The 17,461-nt window shown below is 37.9% G+C and overlaps 1 pseudogene; it reads right to left on the minus strand.

The window, feature by feature from the left end:
• Nucleotides 1-4,380: 4,380 nt before the first annotated feature.
• LOC120360505 (ubiquitin-conjugating enzyme E2 W-like) lies at nucleotides 4,381-9,216 on the minus strand (annotated as a pseudogene).
• Nucleotides 9,217-17,461: the final 8,245 nt, after the last annotated feature.

Raw genomic sequence — 17,461 nt, forward strand, 5'->3', positions numbered from 1 at the left:
AATATTTTAGTATGGCATGGTGGAAAAATAGAAGCCACTGAATTAATACGTGTTTTTAACTTATATTTTTGTTTCATGCTGCAGTTCAATCTACATCAAGTATGAGTTAGATAAATTCATCTTGAACATCAGCTTGGAAAAAGCAGAATTTTACAAGATGTTAAGTTCTATTTTATCTTGGGCAGAAATTTGTCAATAATACTTAAAGTTTACAAACACATAGCCTATTATTCCACAAATCTTAACTGCACACAAATGGTCAAGGTAAAAATTTCAAAAGTGACTAATGCAGTTTTGCTTTAGCCAAAAATGCTGGAGACCACCTAAACGCCTTTCCATAGAGAATTAGCTTAGTAAAGTATGTACATCCATTTAGCAGTCAATAAGAAGAACATGATTTATATGAATATATTGAAATGAAAGATTGTTCATGATATACGTTGTACAAATAAAGCAAGTGATAGGACATCATGTGTTACATCATCCCATTTTTTGCTAAGCATTAAAAATAGTGTTTAGGCATGCAAAGAAGTGGTTGAAAGGATACACATCAACCTTAAAACTGCTTACACTTGGTAAGTGGGTAAGAGGAGTTGGTAAAGAGACTAGCTTTTTACTTCTCACACTTCTGTGTCATTTGATTTCCTCTTTACAATAAGCATATATATCAACAACTAAAGCAATTTAAATAAAGACTGAAATCATTCTTTTTTTGTGACACTGAATGCTTTATTTTAAAAAATTGTTGAACACACAGTGCCTCTTCTTCTTTTCTATGTTTAGGAAGAAGCTGTAACAAGTTTTAAATATCTCTATTCTCAAAAACAATAGGCTTTTCAAAAATAAGACTTGATTACCAGAAACAAGCAATATGTAGTTACATAACCATTTTCATATCACTGCTCATTTCCATTATTTACCAATTCATCTTTGATGCAATTTGGAAACAATTAAGCAGTCACTAGACACCTGTTTCAGAATCTGAAGAAATTATTATCCACCACAGGAATCTAATGATATATATATTTGCATATATTTAAAATTTCATAAGGGAAAAAGTAATAAATGATTCTAGTTACTTTATACCAAATATTGATATTCCTAGTCAAAACAACAAGGATTAAAATCTTTTTCCAGGTGAGCTGTTGACTATATAAAAGCACTTTCTTCTGGAGATTAAAAATGCTTTATTTCCCTGCTGGCTAATATGATAAATTACATATTACAAGTAAGTCCTTCAGAAGTAAATATTAATTACTTAAGAGAACAACCATAAGATGTATTTTTTAAAAAAAATCTTAAAAACTGAAAACAATTCTTCTCTTTAAAACCTATGATATTAATCCCTACTTGACAAAAAAAAAAAATTGTAAGGGCACCATGTTCATGATCTAAGCGTGCATAAATAAGGAAGTGAATGTATCACCATCTTAATATAATTTGGCAAACAAGAAGAATAGCCTAAACATAAATAAACAAATGAGTAAATAAATAAGAGTGTACATTATCTTCAAAGTATGAAAAGTCTAATTCTGTAGGCCTATGTAGCAAATAGTGCCCCACAGGGAATGCAAAAAGGAGGGAAGTCGCATATTTCTATATACATTTTCTTGATGCTCTGGTTGTCTTTTAACAATATATTACAGAGAAATATCCTTTGTATTATCACAAGTCATTCATTAATTGCCCTCTGTAAAGCAATGACTCAGATAAATGCCTTATGACTTTTAATAATGTAACTTACATACAAATTAAATCTAAGCACAAGAAGTTTTCAATGTTTCCTAAATTCAAAAGAGTCTTATTAATCTGATTATGAATTTTGAATATTTATGCTCCTATATTTTAGGACATTTCATCTTATTTTCCTCTCTTTAAACCATAAGATGTACCGAAATTATTTCATTTTCCTCTAATTTCCTTTGTTTCATTTTAGTTTACTTTATGATATGTATATGTAGAGAGAGTGGTCATTTCTTTATAAAAGAATTTTAGTAAGAAGACCAGCAATATGGAAAGATTTCTCCCTAATCCCCAGAAGAAGATCAAGTCAAACAGTTGTGTAGAGCAGTTATGTAAAATATGAAAACACACAATTTACAGCTGCAATTTTCATATTAAAAGCAGTTTAAAACTATGAGTAATTCAAAAACTTTTTGTCTGGGTTAAACAGGCCAACTAATAAAACTGACAGAGATCACTGTGAGAACTTACATATACCTAGTCAAGATAGAACAGAAATGTTCTATAATTTTTTAAAAGTTTACCACTTTTGTTAACTAGCAATATATAAACAGTGTCCACAATTTAGTGGCTGGACACGGTTTTGTTTTGCTTTTTTTTTCCAAGTTATTTCTATAGCAGACATACTTTTGAAGTCTGCCCACCCCTGAGTTCAGCTACTATACTTCCAGAGTGTAAAATTATATGCCCTTAATCAACAAAATGTACAAAGCTACAAAATATCATTTATACAGATTAAAAACAATTTTAAGATATTATTTACCAATTATCGAGTGAATAGTTTTACTGGGGTACATTTTCAAACCTTTCAGCCAATTGGCTTTTAGTTTTAAGCCCAAATTGATTTATATATTCACTACAGGATATTTCAAAAACAGTGCAACAACAAGGCATTACTAAAAATAACATTGTAGTAGAAACAGATTTTGCATATGTGAAAATTTATAAAATACATTGATCACTTTTAAAAAGAACTTAGTTGTAGTATCATTAACTCACGTGGTACTGAGAATTGGACCCTTCAACAGTTATTTTTCTATAGAAAATTTTATCTATCTGTAAGCAAGTTCTTTTCAACAACAGCAAAACAATCCCTCCAGGAAAAACTACATGGCTGTATAAGACAAATAAGCAAACATACCATTTGACAGAGATTTTTGCCTAAATTTTAAAATAAAAATGTCCACACTCTTTTGTTAAAACAGTAAGCCTCTGTCAAAAATGTATTTCCTATTTTAGGGTACAGGATTAAAGGACAAGATGATACTTACAAGTAAAGAAAATTTACAAGAAAAAACTTAACAGAAGTTTTTCAACAAAAGTATTGTAACATTCAAACTTGACTTATAACAAAAGAAACAAGATTGCAAACGATAATGTTTAGGGGTTTTCCAAACATAAATAAATGAAATAGTGTTTAGGCAGTAGGGCTCATGCTGCTGGCTAGCAGGAAGTTAACAGAGTATAATCTACTTGGAAAAGATCTTTTTTTTTTTTTCTTTCTTTCTTTTTTTTTTGAGACGGAGTTTCGCTCTCGTTACCCAGGCTGGAGTGCAATGGCGCGATCTCGGCTCACCGCAACCTCCGCCTCCTGGGCTCAGGCAATTCTCCTGCCTCAGCCTCCTGAGTAGCTGGGATTACAGGCACACGCCACCATGCCCAGCTGATTTTTTGTATTTTTAGTAGAGACGGGGTTTCACCATGTTGACCAGGATGGTCTCGATCTCTCGACCTCGTGATCCACCCGCCTTGGCCTCCCAAAGTGCTGAGATTACAGGCTTGAGCCACCGCGCCCGCGGAAAAGATCTTTAATGTACAGATAACAATCCCAAATTATGGCCTGTAGCAATTTATTCATCACTGCCATTTTTCTTCCAAAATAAAGCCTTGATTAAAACACTCAGACCCTTTTTCATTCATACCTTTATTTCAAAGATTGAGGAACTATATACAACAAATGAATTTATTTTCACCATGAGGATAACATACTCTACCTCTCTGCCAATGTTACTTGTAAATCTTCCATGTCAAAACAACTTGACAGCAGATATAAACAAATAAATATGCAAAGATCTTTCATTACAGTCCTTTAAAGATGCACGTAATTCATGCTGTTAACCTTTGCATCACAGTGCATAGAATCCAACTACAAACAGTTGGAATGACTTTTAAAGCAATGTTGGATCCTTCACTTTATTTATATTACCACTATAACTGATAAGTTCATTTCATAGGCCCTATCATGCATTAATCATTGAGTGACAGGAATTATTGAAAACTTTTCCTGTTACAACGTCCATTGCCGGCAGTGAACGTACCAAAACCACCAAGGAGTCATTGTATTGCACAATACATGAGGACCTAGAGCTTTTTCAAAACCTTAAAAAAGTAAAAATAAAACATGGAATTATATTTGTTGTTAAAACTGTATGACTAATAAAAGCATGTCAGTTGCTTAGACTGAACCAGTGATCACACGTGCCCAGAATGCACACAAGGAAAAATTCAATAAAAGGAATTAGTCTTCATTGCCTATAGGTCACTTCTGGTCAAAAGTTAAAGTTCAAAGTCTGAATGATCAAAGTGTTCATCCTCTCAGTAGGACTGTCTTCTGCTAGGAGGATGATAACAATGGCATCAACAAGTGTCATTGTGATACCACCATTTTGTTTTCTTTGGATTCTTGTTACATATTCGTACATAAAAAGAATCATCTGGTGGTCGTCTCTTTTCTTTACAGCTGGAAAGCATGCTAATAATAATAAGACTAACTGATTGAACTGGGAGCGTTGGGGACCAGTCTTCTGTTAGAATGGATAAACAGATATGACCATTGCTATAAATATGAGGATGAACAGGAATATTTTCACCAGTAAACATGGCTGTGTAATTGAATTTTGAACACTCTTTTCATTTAAAGTCATCCCAAGAGGCGGGTCATTTTGCAAATCCAACAGTTCTTTCTGTAGTCAATAATATTGAAATAATTCTTAACTGACATCTACAATGCATCACTTTGGCATAACATACTTCAGTCTAGAAATAAAAGATATTAGTCTGAAAAGAAAATTGTACTCCTCTTTTTTTTTTTTTTTTGAGATGGAGTCTTGCCTTGTTGCCCAGGCTGGAGTGCAATGGAGTGATCTCGGCTCACTGTAACCTCTGCCTCCTGGGTTCAAGCAATTTCCTGCCTCAGCCTCCTGAGTAGCTGGGATTACAGGCATATGCCACCATGCCTGGCTAATTTTTTGTGTCTTTAGTAGATATAGGGTTTCACCATGTTGGCCAGGCTGACCTCGAAATCATGATCTTGTGATCTGCCCGCCTCAGCATCCCAAATTGCTGGGTTACAGGCATGAGCCACCACGCCCAGCCTGAAAATTGTACTATTCTTTAAAACAGCAATCAATATCATATAAGACCTTAAGAATTTCAAAAAAGATTGCAGAAGTTGAAGTTTTATGTTTCCTATAAATAGTTACGAAGGAGTGATTGTAACGGCAAAGTTGGTATGTTCTGATAGCTTTAGTGTTCTCTGACACGTAAGTTTTTGTAAGGCAATCTCCTTCTCAGATTTATTTATTTATTTTTTTTTAAATAGAGTTTCCCTCATGTCACCCAGGCTGGAGTGCAGTGGCATGATCTCGGCTCACTGCAACCTCTGCCTCCTGGCTTCAAGCCATTCTCCTGTCTCAGCCTTCCAGTTATCTGGGATTGCAGGTGTGTGCCACAAAGCCCAGCTAATTTGTGTAGTTTTAGTAGAGACGGGGTTTTACCATGTTGGCGAGGCTGGTCTTGAATGCCTGACTTCAAGTGACCCACCCTCTTGGCCTCCCAAAGTGCTGGGATTATAGGCATGAGCCACTGAGCCCGGCCTCAGATTTAAAATTTAATGCAGGAATAGAAAACCAAATACTGCACATTCTCCTTTATAAGTAGGAGATCAATATTGAATAGTCATGGACATAAAGATGGAAACAACACTGGAGCCTACTAGAGGGGAAGGCAAGGAGAGGAGCAAGGATCGAAAAACCACCTGTCGGGTACTATGCTCACTACCTGGGTGACAGGCTCATTTGTATTACAAACCCTCAGGGACACACAATTTATCCATGTAGCAAACATGTACATGTACCCTCTGAAATTAAAAAGTTGAGAAAAAATATGTACTATTTAAGGCCAAGTGGGAGACAGAGTTGAGGGTGCCTAGTAAATGTCTGCTAATTATTGCCTCTCTAAACTTAACCATATACAAATGACACTGTGTCGGTAAAGTATTGATTTGGAAAATAAAGTGAGTCATAGGTAAAATGAATTTAAAATGTTAGCCCCAAATGAAATAATATTATGGAAAGAAGTTCCAAAGGTCTAGCTTGTTCAATACTTTATAATGTGAAATAGAATACTTAAAATAGCCACAATCTTTGATAAAATCAAATAACCAACAAAATCTGCCAATTTGGGCTTCCTAAAATTCTCTTGGAGGCCCAAATCATCCATTTTGTATGGCCCTATAACCATATAGCTAATGCCAAAGCTCCGGGTTTTTTTTCTGCAATTCTTTCCATTCGGTGACTGAATGGAAATGCCCCTGCTCTTTGCAAAAGTAAGATTTTCACGGACATCGTGCTCTTTATGATTTCAAGAAGCAGATAAATATTATTCACTTACCGTTGTAACGATATAGCAATCCAGAAAAAAGATTTGATATCACAAAGAAATGAGTTCATTCTAAAATTTCATTTGAAATTTTCTGGTCACAGTGTTGTAGGGAGGCATGAGTAAGTATTAAAATGAAGCACTTGCTTAAACCAAAGGGAATTTCCTAATCAGAAGTGAAAGCCTCCTGATACTCTGCTGCAGGCGTCTGATACTGCAGCCCTTCCCTAAGTGCAAATCTCACATTCAAAGTCATTTCTCCATGCCTGTCAAGTGAACTGAACCCCCTGATTGTCTGTCTAGGACAGTGATCCATTTCTAATGTATGAGGCTACAGTTTTTGAACTCATAAACTGTAAACTGTATTAAATAAACTGTCTCCTGATTGATGAGTGCTGCTCTTATAGGCTAATTTCTCATCTAAACAGTGATATGAAAATTCTTGCTAAAGGGTTGGTGACAGGACTAAACGGGGGTAATAGCAGACTTAATCAAGAAAGACAAATGGGATTCATTAACAACTGGCACTCAGCAGACAGTCTTCAGAGACTTCTCAGCACAATCTCATTGGTCCAATCGAAAATAATTGTGTGCTGCTTTTATCACGGAATGCAGAACAAGGCCAGTGAAAAATTCTATTGGTGATATTAAGTAGAATTCAAATTTGGATTGAATTTTGTCCCAGGCAGCCCATCTTTGGATGAGAAGAATGGAGGGGGAAAACATCCTGGGTTTCATGCTGGGATTTTTTTTTCTCCGAGTGATCAGTTTTCCCACATTGCTCATTCCTCCCCAGTATCTTAATCAACTGGATCTTGCCCTAACTGGAAGGGATGAGTCTGCCAGGGGCATCTGGTCTCTGGCTGGCTTCAGAATTGGCCCATGGTCCATTTTGTCCAAGCTTGCTGAGCTCCTCTTCCAGTAATGCCTGTCTTATTGAGCTGTTTAGATTTGGCTTATGCGGTAGAGATGGCGAACTGTTTACCAGAGGCGTGCTCCTCTTCCGTAGGAGAGAGAGTTTCCTGGGAAGTTCCTTCTAAATAGGGAGCTTTATTTCCCAGTCCCCGTGCATTCACACGAGGGAAGTGTGACTGAGTTATTGCCAGTGGTTTGCGGGCCAAAGCAGCGCATGCCATTGCCACACCTGTCATGTAATACTTTCACACTTAGTCTTTCACCCTCTATTTTTCTGATCTGTCAGCCAGAGTTAGAGGATCCAGCAGATCCAAGCCACTTGTAGATGATGAAGCCACAGACAGTAAGGAACATGAGTCATATGTGGAAAGAGTAGTGGATTTTACATGAAGGAGAAATAGTTCCTGCATTATACCACAGAGAATTGGGGGTTTATTTGTTGTAGCATCTAACTTTACTTTGATTGAGGCAGCTAGTTTTATGTCTGCCCTTTGACCTATTGGCTTTAGTGACCTTACTGATCTTAACTGACATCCTTAGCTTTTGATTTTGTATATAGTTGGGCTTTAAGTCCTGCATACCCTTCTGGCTAAGTCTTGTGAACTCTAAGCTTCATTTTTGGATGAGGGTTTGTTACTGGCCTGCTTTCCCCCAGAGCCCATTTTCAGGTACCCAGGTATAATATGTGCCCCCACCACACCCAAACTGTCAATGAGAAAATGAGATTGGACACACATAGTTGAAGCCAATTGACATTTAATTTAAAATTTTTTTTTTAATCTTTAGCATCAAGAGGATATAAAGGAATGTTATAGAAATAGCTCCCCATCTGGTCAGATGGAGGGGAAGCAACAATTGTGGCCCAGAAGTTTTAAATGCTGCTTAACCCACTCTCTTCTGGGCTGCACTTCTGGGGTCATTGGGCTGACAACAGCTGGACCATTCTGAGACCCTATGGCAGATGCTGTTGTGGCCTGCCCATATCCGTTCAGCTCCCACTGTTCCATCACCTGTCAATGGTGTCTACTGCAAGATACTGTTACTCTCCAACTTGGGGTTTTATCTTGACAGGTAGGAAGTGCCTCGGAGGGCAGACTATAGCCCATGACAGATGAGGGTTAGGGGATAAAAAGCCCAGCCTCCTTGCCCCTTAGCAGGAGGCATGCTCTGCACTGTCTCTCGGAGTGCCCAGTCGGGCTGAGTCTCAACTGCCAGTCGGCTATTATGCACACGTCATTGGCTCCCCCTCCTGCCCACCCCCGTTCTACGATTCATTTCCCTATTTCTCTGCGGGGAATTCCTAAGATTGCTACCCAAATTAACGACTTCTGCTCAAATCCTTGTCACTAGCTCTGCTTTTGGGGAATCCAGCCTAAGACACTGACAAGCTTCATTTTCATTTTAGGGATTATGACGTCAGCTGTTTTTGAACCTCAGCAAATCAATGGATAGGAAGTAGCCGCTGATCTGATGCAGTGAATTATTACCTGCTAAATGGGAGAATTAAAAACAGCTGATATATAAATTTGATATATAAATTAGTATGCTGCATTAAAGCAAATTAAAGCTGAGAATTATATAGAAAAGAATTTTCGGTGTATGTGGACACAGTGAGATACATTTTATCTAGTTGAAGCAACGTCAGTAAATGTGGTCACTCCATCTCCTATTTCTGCTCTCTTTTGAGGGTTCAACTATATTGTTCTAGATATAACATCAAGGGACATTATGGCTGCTCTACACTTGAGGATGAAAATTTCCATTTGAAGAACAAGTTACCTGTACCTGGCAGGTGCAGTGACCTGGCAGCTGCCTCAGAAGTGGCAGCTCTTGCTGCCAGCTGTGCTCTGATCTATTTCTACTCGTATGCTTGTGCAAGCCGTACTGCCTAGTGGACATGCCAGTGTGGCTGGGTAGTGGTTTTTATCCTTCCTACGACCTCTCAGGTGCCTTATGCCCCCAGACAATTTCCCAATCTTAATAACAGTTGTGTGCTGGCCAGGATAATACATCTTCTAGCAATTTAACATAAATACAAAAATAAATATAAAAACAAGTGAAAACATTAAGCTTGTTATGCATTGTGGTTTTAGCACAAGCTCATCTCTCCATCCACTTTCTGCAGATGGCTGCATGAAGCCCTTCCCAGTTAGAAATTCTGGAGCTGTTTCAACTCTAGGTACAAGTAGAGCCACAGCATGAGTGAGTGGCATGAACAAGGTTTACCCTAACTTCATGCCCTGTCCAAGATCTTTGTGCTTTCAACTCCCACCTCCCTCCAAGGCTTTACGTGAACCATTATTTCCCCTGCCTCTCCCAATCATTAGATGATTGTGAGAGTGAAATATGAGTCTAGCCACAGAAGGTGACATAATCCTTTAAGTTTTCAGCAGAAGCAGGTGATAGCATATCTTTACCCTTCAGACACCTGAGGCAACTCTAGCCACACCCCCTCAAACTCTCTAGGACGCATAATAATGAGTAAGTCAAGTGGAGATCACAACTTTGAGGGTAAACAGCCAAATACCCCTCAGCATCTACAGATGCCTGTGTTATCGCCCTGAAGGATTTCTTCAGGTTTTGAAGAGCGATGTGAGAGAGCTTTCTTGCATAGATTCTAGCCTCTGAGTTGTTGAAAGGGACACTTCTCAGTATGGCAAAATATTTCATTCCCTGTAGCTAAGGCTTAGCAGATGTCTCCTGATGAAAGCCACTAAGCAATGGCTTGAAATTTCACCTAAAACTACAGAAACACAGAACAGGTGCTAATTGACGCAGGAGAGCCTGGGCTTCTAGTGAAGGTCTCAGAAATAAAAAACGACAATGCAGAATGTGATTAGAGAAGTCTCACTGGATGCCATGGAATAAATAATATGTATATAATGTATAAGATGTATATATTTCATACATATCATGCATAACATATGTATCTATATCCTTTTATTTAAATGATGATGGTATACTATACACTTTTATGTACACTGTTTAGTCACTTAATGCTAAATCTTAGGGATTGTGCCATAGTTCTCTTTATAGAAAAGGCTTGTTATTTTCTACATATATAAATATAATGAATTTATGAATATAGTTATTAATGTTACATAAAAGGTTATATCATTATTAGATTTTATCTCTGACATATAATCATTGTTCCTGCAATTAATCATAATGCAGCTTCAAGCCAATTATAACTTGCAAGCATTCATATTTTCTAAAGCACCCCCAAATTTAATTAAATATAAGTTTTATTGGTAAGACTAATGTGGAGACTGCTGATACCTCATGTATCTTTCAAAAGAGATGTTTAGAACTCAAGTTACTGTGAGCATTAATAACATGACTTTAAAAATCATTTACAATCAATCATTAGTAAGAAATCACATACTATTAAAGTGAGATAATATGATTAAGTAGAACTCTATAATTTGCTAACAAGCTTTTGTGTATGCTTAATGTGATGAAGGAGTTTATTAGAAATGTGACGTTATTTACTTGACAAGGCAAATTTGCACTACCATGTTGACTTTGGATTACTTTTCCTAACTTTCTCTTTCTACTTATACCTTGCTGTGGCAGAACCCACAATAATTAAAAACAAAAAAAATTTTTTTAATCAGTGTTCTGGAGAATGTGGAATACACACATTTTGCCACAGTTTTTTTCATATATATATATATATAGATATTTTATCATGAAGCAACCGAGAAAAGATGACATATGCTTTTTCTTATAGGTGCTCCACTACTGTGTGTTTTCTTCCTTTATGTATTCCGCCCAGCACCAAGTGCCATGTCTTGCATATCATAGACACAGATAAATAATAGTAGCTGAACTGTACCATGCTAAATCTGATATTAAAAATCGTTCTTTATTTATGAACAGAAATAGCTCCTTATCCTCTAGGTAATAACGACAACAAAAATTCAAAGAAGTTTCTTTCTTTGGGGTTGCAGGTGACAGAAACTGAGTGAAACATGGTGCCAAAACAGAAAACTCTCTAACAGTGATCACTAAGTAGAAGTGACACTTCTACTTGATTTCTGGGTCTGACTCACAGCTTTTGGGAAACTGGAAACTTTATTGAAAAGTCTGATCTTTATAGCATGACAAAAACCCCTTGGGAAATATGTAACAAAAAGTCCCAGAGATAACTTTGGCACTGGGAGAAGAGAAAAAGATTTACTGGAGTGGGAAACCAGGAGTGCACAATCAGAGGTGGTGGTTGGGCTGCAAAGGCCCGTGTGGAAAGCATCTCTCTGTCTTCTGCTAATAGAACGGATGCTTTTAGGGAAGTATAACTGAGACTACAAAAGTAAATACAACTGATATTAGAGACTTATTATAAATTTCTGATATTGGGGAAATTATTTAACTGCTTAGTTTCTTTATGTATAAATTGGGGATAAATATCAATTTAATTATGAGGATTAGATGAGCAAATTCATGCAAACCGTCTAGTTGTTCTAGCATATAATAAGTGCTCATCAATGTTAGATATTGTTATTTCCTGTTCTATAAATGGGAATGGGGATATTGTCCCTTTGAGTAGATTCTTAGCCAGACTGTGGAATGGTTTCTTTCTTTCTTTTTTTTTTTTTTTAGACGGAGTCTCCCTCTGTTTCCCAGGCTGGAGTGCAGTGGTGCAATCTCAGCTCACTGCAACCTGTGCCTCTCAGGTTGAAATGATTCTCCTGCCTTAGCCTCTCGAGTAGCTGGGACTACAGGTACACGCCACCATACCTGGCTAGTAGAGACAGGGTTTCACCATGTTGGCCAGGATGGTCTTGATCTCCTGACCTTGCTCTGCCCACCCCAGCCTCCCGAAGTGCTGGGATTACAGGGGGTGAGCCACAGCGCCCGGCCAGGAATGGTCTATTTCTAACCAGCATTCCAACTATTAATAGGGAAAACAGTTGACCAAACACTGCCTTGAGATAGCAAAAAATGAATGATTGCCTTTCTGAAGGGATATCAGATTCTCCTCCTGTTGGTGCCACTGAAACACAACAAAGCATGCCAAGAGGGTCTCCGATGCTGTCCATGAAAGCAGAGGTATATAGTGATAGGTTGGAGATGAGTATGTGAAAGCACCATGAGAAAGAGTCATTAGGACCTCTAAAATGAATCCTGAGGCTTCCCAAGATACTACGCAGACGTTCCTGAGGCTATCTAGTTCTTAAAAGGAAACACCAACATCTGTTCTATCTCTGTAGCATGGCAGTGAACAGCCACATCGAAGTGATAATGAGCACCTAAAGCTACAACCAGTTTATCCATTTCCATCTCTATTCATGCTAATACAGGTTGACAGACTGGAATGCCAACCAGTGTGTGGACAGTAAGGAGCATGCTTTAAGGAGGGGATTGGCTTGGGTCTGCTGGGTTGTGCTATGTCCAGAAGGAATGCCTATAAGAATACATGAGAATAGAGGTTCCAAGGCTGCCAAACTAGGGTCATTCATAACCCATGGAACTTGGGAATTATCAACTGGGTATTAGAGCTGGATTGTGCCAAGCATAAGCAGAAATGTAGAAAGAGGAGGAGAGTACGCAATAGAGACATCTGATACTGAGAAGAGGTGAGAGCTGAGGCCACAGATACTGATATTCCCCACCTGAAGTCAGGAGTTCAAAACCAGCCTGGCCAACATGGCGAAACCCTGTTTCTACCAAAAATACAAAAATTAGCTGGGCATGGCTGTGTGCGCCTGTAATCCCAGCTACTCAGGAGGCTGAGGGATGACAATTGCTTGAACCTGGGAGGTAGAGGTTGCAGTGAGCCAAAATAATATCACTGCACTCTAGCCTGGGCAACACAGCACTACTCCGTCTCAAAAACCAAATAATAATAATAATAATAATAATAATAATAATAACAAAATTGATATTGCTGCACCTACCTGGGAAAAGGCATATTCTAAAAGAACAATGTCAAATTGGTCAGAGATGGACTGACCATCAGAGATTTCCAAGCAGTGCCTGTCAAATTCTGGATACTATACAAGAGGGCTAGAGGATAAAGGGACATTACTTCTCCCCAGAGACTCTGCTAAAATTTGCCCCCACACTGAGCTTTTGCTCATTCAGGCACTTTCCACTTGGTAAATGAATGGGAGGCATCAGACCCTTTCAGCTTCGCCTGGACTGATATCTGGCATGTATCATTTCCTTCTTCCCTCGATTTTCCATTGTCAAATCATCCATTAAATTGGATTGAGTCTGCCTAAGCCAGCCTGTGTCGGAGTGCTCAGGGGAGATTACTTTGAAGGGAACAAGACCTTGCCTGTCAGGCAGGTTAGCACAAGCTCTCACTGTTCGACTTCTCACCTCACAGAGGTCCTGTGACATCTCAGAGGGCTCCAGCCACCTAGCATGCTTTCTCCTCTCAACGCCCTTCTTTCCCTGGCTTAAAAACTGTGATTACCCTCTGTTCTAGCCTCAAGACCTCTTTTGTTTTCTTTTTTAAAGGAGAGGTCGATAGGACAGAGGACAAGTAGAGAGCAGAAAATGTGAGCTATCCTTTGACGTTTTATGTTCAAGTCTTACTAAGTAAACTTCTGAGATAATCTTCCCAACGGGTGTTAGATAATTTGGGGAAGCATTTTAACTGTGAGACTTCAACTAGTGTTCTGTCAAAAATCATTTGTTTAAAAATTAGAAAAGGAAAGAGGCCTCAGAAAAAGATGAATTAGCTCCCTGCTTTTAGAGACAGCTGAAATACATTTTTCTTTTACTGATCACTTTCCAGGGGAAGGTGTCTCCTCACCCAGGGCATGATGGCAGCATTGTGGTCAGTAAGCATGAAAGGCATGCCAACTTCAGTGAAAGGGAAAGCTGGCAGCTTTCATGATCTGTCCTTGGTCACACTCCATGTGGGTGACAGAGCTGTTGCACTTCAAACAAGAGCCCATAACCATCAGGAACTGAGAGTTGGAAGGGATTGGTAGGAAGGCTTAGGGCAAATAGACACAAACTAAGTGCATGTATCCCAGTGTCCTAGTTCCGCTTTGGGTCTAGGAAAACTTTGTAAATTCATCTAGAGTGTTTTGTTTAATATTAATGTTGTAGTTTAACGAGGTTGAAGAGGTGATAGTTTCTCCTGTCTTAAATCCAAACTAAGTAAACTTCTGAGATAATCTTCCCAATGGGTGTTAGATTATTTGGGGAAGAACTTTAACTGCGACTTCAACTAGTGTTCTGTCAAAAATCATTTGTTTAAAAATTAGAAAAGGAAAGAGGCCTCAGAGAAAGATGAATTAGCTCCCTGCTTTTAGAGACAGCTTTTAGAGAACAGTGAATTCATAAAATTCACAAATTACCCTATACTTTCAGACATTTGCTATACCTTCTAAAACTAGTTTCTATAACTCCTCATGCAAATTAAATCTTAATAATGTTTTGAATACGTCTGATGTGTGCTTGGTCATAGTTGCCCTAATCTTCTCCCTTTTCTCATCCTTACCCTCTCTGTTCAGACTGTCATGATCACTCCCTCAGTTATTGACATGCTCTCTTAAGTGGCATCTCTCCTAACAGTTTTGCCCTTCCAAACCTCTATCATGCTTAAAAAATGCAACTTTTCTCCAAAACAAAGTCAATAATTCATTTTTCTGTTAAAAATCTTTGAATTCCTTCTCACTGCTCATTGTCTATCGTACTAGAGTTCGTTTGAATGAACACAAGCCAGCTCAGGGATTCCATGAAAAGTTACCATGAGCTGCTCTACTCCACCTCACAAATCCTTCCTTGGCGTTTCCTTACATCTGCTCTTTGGATTCCCTGCTTTGATTTCCTGCTTGGCCCTCACCCTCTTGTTGCTTGGATTGAAAACTCAGTTTTAGATAAATTAACCTGGTTTCATTGTTGGTCTCCCTCCAGACATAACTTTCTGTGTTCCAACTAGTTTCATGCACTACAAAGTTGCATACATTCATTTGTTCATCCATCCACCCGTTCATCCAATTAAAAAAAGAGTGTCAAGCACTTTATTAAACATCATGAATGTTAAATGATATACCTTGCTCAACTCAAATTACTTACACTGTGGTAGAGGATGAAGGCAAATCTTATGATATCAAAGGACATTCTCAGAGGAAATGATATCTAAGGTGACAACTGAAGGATAAGCGGAAGGAAGGAAAGAGAAGAGGAAAGAGTGTTTCATAGTGTAGCAAGGTCTTGCAGAAGAACTTTCCAAGGGTAGAAACTGTATCAGAGAGAATAAATGGCCAGAGATGAGGCTGAATAGCTAAGCGTCATTCACAATGTGAAGGACCTTCCATACTGTGAAGGGATAGGACTTTATTCTGAGGCTAACAGTCATTGAGGCTTTCAAGAGGGGGTGACATTAATTCACTTGAATTGTAGGAGGATTACTCTAGCTTTGTGTATAGATTAATTTGGGATGGGTAAGACTGAAACTGGGGATGACAGATGAGTGTAAAACACTGTGGTGGGCATTACCAGTAGCCTAGGCTAGTATAGCAGTAATCTTGGTGGAAATGGTTGCATGGATGTGACATATTTAGGAGACAAAAGTGAAAGGATTTGGTGAGTGATAAGAAATGAACAGTAAAAGTAAGAGTAAAAATATTATATAATGACTCTACTATTTCTTGAGTACTTACCTATACAAATAACTATTTACCTGCTTTACATACATGATCTCATTTCATCCTCTCACAATTTTGGGGTAGTTACTATTGCTATCCCATTTTCAGGTGAATGATCTCAGGCACAGAAATTAAATGACTTGACCAAGGTCATGCAGCCAAAAGGGAGAACTAGTATGCAAACTGAGGTACTTTGCCATCAGAACCAGCATTACACTATTTTGATAGATTCAGAGGATACACATGAAGGTTTGTTACATTGATATATTGCATAATGGTTTGGATTTCTAGTGTTTCCATCAACTTAATAGTGAACATTGAACTCAATAGGTAAATATTTTATCCTTACCTTCCTCCCACCCTCCGTGCTTTTGGAGTCTCCAGTGTCCATTATTTCCCTCTGTATGTCCATGTGTACTCATTGTTTAGCTCCCATTTACACGTGCGAACACTTGGTATTTGATTTTTTTTTGGTTCCGAGTTATTTCTCTTGGGATAATGGCCTCCAGCTCCATTCATGTTGCTGCAAAAGATATTATTTTATTCCTTTTTATGTTTGAGTGGTAGTCCGTGATGTATATATACTACATTCTTTTTTTAACCAGTCATCCATTGATGGACACAGGTTGATTCCATGACTTTGCTATTGTGTATAGTGCTGCCATAAACATACAACAGCAGTACAATTTCTTTTCCTTTGGGTAGATACTCAGTAATAGGATTGCTGGGTCAAATGGTAGTTCTATTTTTAGTTTATTGCAAAATCTCCATATTGTCTTTTATAGAGACTGTGGTAATTCACATTCTCACCAACAGTGTCTGAGCATTCTCCTTTCTTTGTATTCTTGCTAACATTGTGTTTTTACTTTTTACTAATATTCATACTGACTGGTGTAAGATGGTAACTCATTTGGCTTTAATTTGCATTTCTCTGATGCTTGGTAATGTTGAGCATTTTTTCCACATGTTTGCTGGTTGCTGTATGTCTTCTTTCGAGAAATGTCTGTTCAAGTTCTTTGCCCACTTTTTAATGGGGTCACTTGTTTTTCTCTTGCTGAGTTGTTTGTGTTCCCTGCGTAAAAATACCTAGGAATACATTTAACCGAGGAAGTGAAAGATCTCTACAAGAAGAACTACAAAACACTGATAAAAGAAATTGTAGATGACACAAATAGGAAAACATCCCATGCTCATGGGTTTGAAGAGTCTGTATTGTTAAAATGATTATACTGCCCAAAGCAGTACAATTTCTATATATTTCTAGAATTCAATGCAATTTCTATTAAATAACCAACATCATTTTACACAGAATTAGAGAAAACAATTTTAAAATTCATATGGAACCAAAAAAGAGCCTGAATAGCCAAAGCAATCCTGAGCAAAAAACAAACAAACAAAAAAACATGGAGGCATCATACTACCCGACTTCAAATTCTACTACAAGGTTATAGTAAGGAATCAAAGCAGTATGGTACTGGTATAAAAACAGACACATAGATCAATGGAACGTAATACAGAACCCAGAAATAAAA

This window comes from Saimiri boliviensis, chromosome 11 (assembly GCF_048565385.1).
Source record: "Saimiri boliviensis isolate mSaiBol1 chromosome 11, mSaiBol1.pri, whole genome shotgun sequence".
NCBI classification, from domain to species: Eukaryota; Metazoa; Chordata; class Mammalia; order Primates; family Cebidae; genus Saimiri; species Saimiri boliviensis.